The sequence below is a fragment of the Miscanthus floridulus genome, chromosome 3, assembly GCF_019320115.1.
Source record: "Miscanthus floridulus cultivar M001 chromosome 3, ASM1932011v1, whole genome shotgun sequence".
Taxonomy (NCBI): Eukaryota; Viridiplantae; Streptophyta; class Magnoliopsida; order Poales; family Poaceae; genus Miscanthus; species Miscanthus floridulus.
This window is the reverse complement of record NC_089582.1, coordinates 68,666,916-68,675,726: the sequence shown is the minus strand read 5'-3', so window position 1 is coordinate 68,675,726 and position 8,811 is coordinate 68,666,916.

Below are 8,811 nucleotides of genomic sequence, written 5' to 3'. Positions count from 1 at the left end.
ACCATCAAGAACAAATATCCATTGCCCTGCATAGACATCTTGTTCGATCAGCTAGCGAAGGCAAAGGTATTCTCCAAAATTGACTTGAGATCAGGTTACCATCAGATAAAGATCAGACCGGAGGATATACCTAAAACTGCTTTCTCTACTAGGTACGGCTTATACGAGTATTTGGTTATGTCTTTCCAACTAACAAATGCTCCAGCCTATTTCATGTACCTGATGAACTCGGTATTCATGCCCGAACTTGATAAGTTCGTGGTCGTGTTTATCGACGACATATTGATTTATTCAGAAAATGAGTCAGATCATGAGGAGCATCTGAGGATTGTCCTATCCAGACTGAGGGAGCATAAGCTTTATGCCAAGTTTAGCAAATGTGAATTTTGGATGAGCAAAGTACCTTTCTTAGGTCACATTTTATCAAGAGATGGAATCTCAGTAGACCCATCAAAAGTACAAGAGGTCATGGATTGGAAAGCCCCAACTTCGGTTCATGAAGTTCGGAGTTTTCTAGGGTTAGCAGGGTACTATCGTCGGTTTATTCTAGATTTCTCAAAGATAGCTAAGCCTATGACTAGACTACTTCAGAAAGATGACAAGTACAAATGGACACCAGAATGTGAAACAGCTTTTCACACCCTCAGAACTTTGTTGACTACCACACCTGTGCTAGCACAACCAGACATTGAAAAGCCTTTTGATCTGGAATAGGTTTAGGATGTGTGCTTATGCAAGAAGGGAGAGTAATTGCATATGCCTCTCGGCAATTGAGAAAACATGAAGTCAACTACCCTACACATGATTTGGATCTTGCAGCCATTGTTCATGCATTAAAGATATGGAGACATTACTTGTTGGGCAATGTATGTCATATCTATACTGACCACAAAAGTCTCAAGTATATCTTTACCCAGCCAGAATTGAACATGAGACAACGAAGATGGTTAGAATTGATTAAGGACTATAATTTAGAAGTGCATTACCATCCGGGTAAAGCAAATGTAGTAGCCGATGCACTTAGTTGGAAGTCCCATTGCAACACTGTGGAAGCATTGTTGGAGGATGGATTCAACTTGTTACATCCTGCTGTACTACACAATATCACAATCAGTTGTTCACTGGAGAGCAAAATCATAGAGCTACAGCAGACAGATGTAGGAATAAGTCACATCAAGAGAAAAATGCTAGAGCAGGAAACCAAACATTTTAGATTGGACGAAAGAGGTGTATTATGGTTTGAGGACCGACTGGTGGTACCAAAAGACCGTGAGCTAAGGAATCAAATTTTAGAAGAAGCTCACTCATCCAAATTGTCTATCCATCTGGGTAGTAGTAAAATGTATCAAGATTTAAGAACCCATTTTTGGTGGACTAAGATGAAGAAAGAGATCGTAGCCTATGTTGCTAGGTGTGATAACTGCAGTAGAGTGAAAGCCGTCCATATGAAAACTACTGGATTACTTCAGCCATTGCCTATTCCAGGAAGGAAATGGGAGGAAATCAGCATGGACTTTATCATAGGCCTTCCAATGACACCAAAAGGTCACGATTCAATTTGGGTCATTATTGATTGTCTCACCAAGTCAGCACACTTTATACCCGTGAACACATGGTATATAGTGGGAAAATATGCTGAGATATATGTTTCCCAGATCGTGAGATTGCATGGAGTACCCAGGACTATAATCTCAGATCGAGGACCACAGTTCATAGCTCGTTTTTGGGAGCACTTACACTAGGCTTTGGGAACCAAGCTAATCAGAAGTTTAGCTTACCATCCGCAAACTTCAGGACAGACAGAGCGAGTGAACCAAATCCTAGAAGATTTACTTAGAGCTTGTGTTATATCTTCAAAAGGTTCATGGGAGAAATGGTTACCTTTAGCTGAATTCTCCTATAACAACAGTTATCAAGCGAGTATCAAAATGGCTCCATTTGAAGCCTTGTATGGCAGAAAGTGTAGAACTCCATTGAATTGGATTGAGCCCGGTGAAAGGAGATACTTTGGTATTGATTTTGTCAATGAAGCCGAAGAGCAAGTACGTATCATCCAACAACATATGAAGGCAGCTCAATCAAGACAAAAGAGTTATGCTGAGAGAAGAAGAAGACCACTAACTTTTGAAGTGGGTGACTATGTGTACTTGAGAGTATCACCCATGAAAGGTGTGAAAAGATTTGGGATGAAAAAGAAGCTTTCACCAAGATATGTAGGGCCATACAAAATTTTGGAACGAAAAGGGAAGGTTGCGTATAAGTTACAACTTCCACCAAAGATGAGTGCAATCTTTGATGTGTTCCATGTTTCTTAGCTAAAGAAATGTCTTCGAGTACCTGAAGAAGCTATTGCACCCACCAACATGCAGCTTCAATCGGATTTGACCTATGAAGAAAAGCCAATTCGAGTAGTAGAAGAGATGGAGAGAGTGACAAGGAGTAAGATTATTAAGTTTTATAAGGTGGTGTGGAACAATCATAGTGAACAAGATGCTACGTGGGAAAGAGAAGATTATCTACGAGAAGTTTATCCCGCCTTTTTCCAAGAATGGTAGGTCTTGCAAATCTCGGGACGAGATTTTTATAAGGGGGAGGGGCTGTAACACCTCAGGTGTTAGCCTTGCATAACTTGACTTGCATAACATGAGCATGATCATCACGCATTCATAAACAAGCATTTACAATTGAAACATTTGCAACATTTACTTGTTATCGCATGTTTCATTATCATATGCAACCTTTCTCGTTATTTCATGTCTCCATGTGTATCTGCAAATGATCATGAATGAAAACATGTACTTGGTAGAAGTGAGTCACAAAAACATGTAACCACACTTGGGTTAGCAATTAGAACATTGTTCATGAAAGTCACTTTTCTAAATCAAGCCTTTAAGGCATGTTTCATGTGATTGCACTAACTAACTCTATGAGTGACTATTACATAAAATGATTGAATGACCTTGCAAATTGCTTGAACATGCTTAGGATATCATTATGAACAACTTTGGTATTTAGGGCTAGGGCTAATTTGGTCATTTAGTCATGGTTTGAGTATGTATCATAATTTCAAAGTGACATGTTTGACTAAAGTTGAACTAGGTGCTAGAGACCTTGCATGGAGGAGTTCACTAAAGCAATGTTGTAGTGTTTGACATAAGGAACAACTTTGATTTTTGGGTCTTTGACTGATTCAGCTCCTAACATGTGTGAATTTGGATTTCAAAAATCAGAGAAATCAACCATTTCAACACTTAGCAAATTTTGCTAAGTCATGAACCCTGACAGCCTGATAGGCCAACCTTGAGCATGATTTTTCTCTGTTTCTGTTGCGAATTAGAACAAGTGCCTTGAACAAGTATTGTAGCTGGTACATAGGTCTACAAATTCGGTTTAGGATGTTTGCACAACGGAGCCACAGATTTTCGGTAAAATCGTTTACGAAACTCGTTGTCAGGCTCGGCATGTCGCGTCTGAACGAACTGAATCAAGCCATCAGTGGCCGACCACCGGCAGAGCACGCGCGCCGCGTGTCCGTGGCGATGGCCGCGCGTCGCCAACGCCCTGATCGCGCAGGCCATGATGCGCCTGGGCGTGGCCTTAACCCCGCCAGCGTTTGCCCGAGCCATCTCGCGCCCTCACTTTGCTTTTTCCGGCCTCTCTTCCTTGCCGCTGCAGCAGCCGAGCTCCTGCAGCTCTACCGTCGCCATAACCGTGCACAAGCTCGTGCCTAGCCACTCCTTCACCACCGCCATAGCTCCACCACCACCCCAGCAGTGCACTGCCTCCTCCCGTGCCTGCTGACAGCGCTTGGTAAGCCACCGCAACGCATGCAAGCTCGCCGGAGTTCCGCCGCAAGCCCCGTCTCCGTGGCCACGTCGCCACCGTCCACCCCAGGCCGCGTTAGGGCGCTAGATAGCTCCGCCGTAGCTCAGTGATGCTCGGCACAGCGTTCGTTCGAGCCACCATAGCCCCCATCAACGTACCACCATTGTCCAGCTCTGCCGTGCCGCCATGAGCGCCACCGCCGTGCGTAGCCCCGACGAGAGGTCCCACCGAGTGGCTCAGTAGATTCGCCAGGTCACGTAGATCACATAGTGAAGATGTCACCGCCGGCGAACTCGCTGCCGTCGAGTTCTAGCCGCGTCAGTCGAGCAGCGCCGCCGTGCTCTGCTGTGTCTCGCTGACCAGTGGGTCCCGCTTGTCAGCGACACAAGAAGAGAAAGCTAGTTCAATTTTTACAGATTTAAATCCTAATTTCATGTGTTTTGTTATTTTTGTATCTTCAGTTTGGTAGGTCCTAAATTTGTGAAATAAATTTTGTAGTGTTACTTAGGAAGTGTAGTATTTAGAAAAAATATGTTTTTAACATTTATAGTATAAAGTTTTGGAGATTTAAATAGGGATTTGAAATGTGCTTTTGAATGCATTCAAATTTGTTTATTTTATATCTTGAGTTCTTGTGCTCCAAAAATTATGAAATTTTTGTGGTAAGCTAATCTTAGCATATATGAGCTCTGGTAAAAATTTGAGGACTAATGCATGGTTAGGTTTATAGGTATAGATTTTTCTTTTATGGATAGTCAATCCTTGCATGAATTTTCATAAATTAATTATGAGTCCAAAATTCATGAAATTTGTTGGAGGTAATCCTAGTACCATATGGATGTTAAGAAAAATAGGAAATCTGTTGCTTGACACTTTTCAATAGGATTTTCCATTTATGCTATTTCAAGCCTTGCTTCCTTGTCATTTTTGTATAGGATGTTCTACTTGGTAAAATGACATGAAATTGTTATAGTAGTCCTTTGATAGCATTAGTAAGGCACTGTAAATTTTTGAGAATTTATTAAGTATATATGATATATGTTTATTATTTAACCTAGATATCTAAATAAAATAATAAAGGCAATTAAATAAATAGTTTGGGCTTCACCATTATATGATCTTAAATGTATTTGGTATGCTTAAACTGTTGGTAGATTCTATGTTGTCAAATTTTGAATGATTACATGAAGTAGAAGTATCGTTACTTTATATTGCATGTTGAATAGTTTCTGGATAGATTCTGTAGTTTGATGAGTTACATGTGGAAAATTATGTGTACTGTAAAAATTGTTAATAACAAAGTTGTAGAGAATTTGATAAGATTTCCAGAAAGTCCAGGATCACTAGATTTGGATTTATAGAACTCTAGTTATGAGTGAAACAAGTAGCTGCTATTTTATGGTATAATCAATGCCTTATGGAAGTAGATAATTAAATAACCGAGAAGAGATATGCACCTACTCAATAAACATGATGCACTTGTTAACATATATGCATTCGTAATACTTATGCCATATTCATGCATCTAGGATCGGAGGAAGAGATCATGTTGCTGGAATTCGAAGAAGCAGAGGAAGGGAACCAGCAGGAGGATCCGCAAGCCGTAGCTCCCGAAGGCATGGAGCAGAACCCTGAAGAGCTTCCGGAGTGTCCTGACCATCGCCCTACTTCCTTTCTACGAGGCAAGCCTCAGAGCATTATAAGTCTCCTAGTAATTTACAAATGTTTACTTACGTATTTATGATTGATGCATTAGGTTATAAGAGTTGAATGAAACCACTTGATGCATGTACATTCCTTGTCCAAATATTACACCTTTAACCGGTATGGGTCCAGGATCGAATATATATGCTTAGCCATGCTTAGACCGGTAGAAGTTGGGTGATGTCCTGTCACCTGCGAGATATAGGTGGATACCGGAGCACGGTTGGCTATATTTGCTATCGTTGAACAAGAACCATGGGGTAAAAGTAAATCGAGACCGGACAGGAAGTCGATAGAGAAGCGACAAGACATGGAGGTCTTGGGTGTGGATTTATCCCCGTCTGTGTCGATTAAGGACCGTACCGTTGTTGGCGCTTCTGACAAGATTGGACGCATGCCTCTCACTTAGCTGGCCGGATAACTCGTTCCGACCGCGAAGCCGAGTAATTCAACTCAGGCCGGGAATCGTTCTGTTGTGTGCTCCTTCCGGGGAACGATCAGACTGAGCCCAAGGGCAGGCTTGGCCTGAGCATCCTGGCATCTGGTGTTCCAGATTGTGCGGCACAGTACGGACCCACGAAATGTGTACCGGAGTTGTACCAAAGGTGACCTAAGGCTATCGTGGCTGGTAGACCTAGGTTTGTGTTAGGAATAAATTCCCAACTGGTTGAAATCGATTCGAATCGTTGTCTCTCCTGGATAATGAGAAACTTGGCTAGTCCCAACATCGTAGCAACTGTGTTATGAAACATGATGGTTCGGATAAAAAGGGAATTACAATACCTGCTATGGTTACTATTGTATGCTTCTAAATGATATACCACATGTTTGGCACAGGATAGTTGCTAACCTAGAAATGGATAGTCATAATTAACCTGGTAAAGAATTTGTAATTGTACCATGATTCAATTGCTTTTACGCAAAAATGTTGTCAAGTTACGTCCACTTATACAGCCTTGCATAATCCTTGGAGTCATTTTATTTCTGGTTCATGACGGGTAAGTCTAGCTGAGTACCTCCTCATATTCAGGGTTTTATTTCCCATTGTTGCAGATGGCACTATGTATCATGGGTATTGCAAGAGTCACTTCTATCCCGCCATGGATGAGGAGTAAGCCTTGGGCAGGCTTCTTTAGTAATTTCTATCTTTGCTTTTGTGGACCGTGATCTGGTTTGGCACTGTATCAAACTATGTTGGAAACTTTATCTTCGAACTTATTTGCTTCCGCTTTATTTATCAAACTTGGTTTGTAATAACTTTTATTCGTACTCTGATGACAAAATGTATCTGTGAACTTTATGTAATATGTGGCATGTATGTTGAATCCTGTACGATCTTGGTTGTTGTAAATCGTTTATCGAGACCCATCGTGGTACTCGACGGACTACCGGGTTTATATGGGTTCAAGTATGACAGTGTGACCGCTTGCGGGAGGCCATTATACTTGTACTCTTATAAATTGGTCGGTTCTGTGACAAAGGTAACACTAGAGCTCCCACGACGCATAGGATCAGATGTGACCAGCACGTCGCCCCAGTTCTTCAAGGATGAGACCACTCCGTCGCCCACGCTGCCACAGTAACAGGCTACAGGGCTCGGACATGCCGCCTCCGTTTGCACGACGCCATGTAGCTAGCGCATGTGTCACCCTTGTCCCCCCTTCAACTATAAAAGGGAGGGATCAGGGCCATTTCTTGGAGGGGAGACAAACGATTAGGCCTATGCCCATGCAACGAACTCACGCATGAACACACAGATGAACGCTTGAGCTTCCCCACTATCTGAGATCAACATCTCAAGCAATCCATGCCACTCCACGTAGAGACCTGGGACTAGCTCCCTCTCTCGCCCTACTTGTAACCCCCTACTATGAGCACTTCGGTGCAAGAAATACAAGATCGATCTCTCAAACTAGACGTAGGGTGCTCATTACCCGAACCAGTATAAGCCTTGTGTCTCTTTGCATCACCATCCGGGATTGGGAACATGCAGTACAAATTTACTAGTTGGTTGAGGGCCCGCCGGTCCAAAACACCAACAAATGTATACAATGCTTGGAAATTTAAGGGTAGAAGCGACGTAGCTGTTCTATGTTCCAAGCGTTGGTGAGGATTTCACCCTTCTCGTTGGCTAGCTTGTAGGTCCCAGGCTTTAGCACTTGGGCGATGATGTATGGCCCTTCCCATGGCGGGGTCAGCTTGTGGCGGCCCTTATTGCTCTGCCTCAGTCTCAGCACCAGGTCGCCCACCTTCAGGTCTCAGCTTCGAATGCGCTAGGCTTGATAGTGTCGTAGGGCTTGCTAGTACTTGGCTGAGTGTAGCAGCGCAATGTCTCGGGCTTCCTCCAGTTGGTCGAGGGTGTCCTCGCGGGCAGTGCGGTTGCTCTACTCATTATAGGCCTAAAGCCTCGGGGAACCATACTCCAAGTCAGTGGGGAGGATGGCCTCAGCTCCATAGACTAGGAAGAACGGTGTGAACCCCGTGGCTCGGCTCGGAGTGTTCCTCAGGCTCTAGATGACCGACGGGAGTTCAACAAGCCATTTCTTGCCAAATTTCTTCAATTGGTTGTATATTCTTGGTTTGAGGCCCTGTAGGATCATGCTGTTGGCACGTTCTACTTGGCTGTTTGTCCTAGGATGTCCTACGGCTGACCAAGCCACATGGATGTGGTGGTCATCGCAGAATGTTAGGAACTTGTGGCCGGTGAATTGTGTCCCATTATCGGTGATGATGGTGTTTGGAACCTCGAACCTGTGGATGATATCAGTGAAGAACAACACCACTTGCTCAGATTTGATTCGAGTGATCGGACGAGCCTCGATCCACTTGGAGAACTTATCGATCGCTACCAGCAAATGGGTATAGCCCATGGGGGCCTTCTGCAGAGGCCCAACCATGTCCAGCCCCCACACGATGAATGGCCATGTAATGGGGATGGTTTGGAGGGCTTGGGCCGGGAGGTGCGTCTACCACGCATAGTACTCGCATCCCTCGTAGGAGCGTACCAGCTTGATGGCGTCAGCTACCGCCGTTGGCCAGTAGAACCCTTGGCGGAAGGCATTTCCGACGAGCGTCCGAGGTGCTGCATGGTGCCCGTAGGCTCTAATGAGGACATTCCTAGCATTCACTCATCTTCAAATGAAACTCCACTTGATATAGCTGGTCCAATTACAAGAAGTAGAGCTAAACAATTGGAGAAGGAAATTCATTCTCAGGTGAACGCTAACCTTATGTTTAATAATCAGTTTATGTTGAATGAGCCTATGCTTTTGAGTTCTTGTT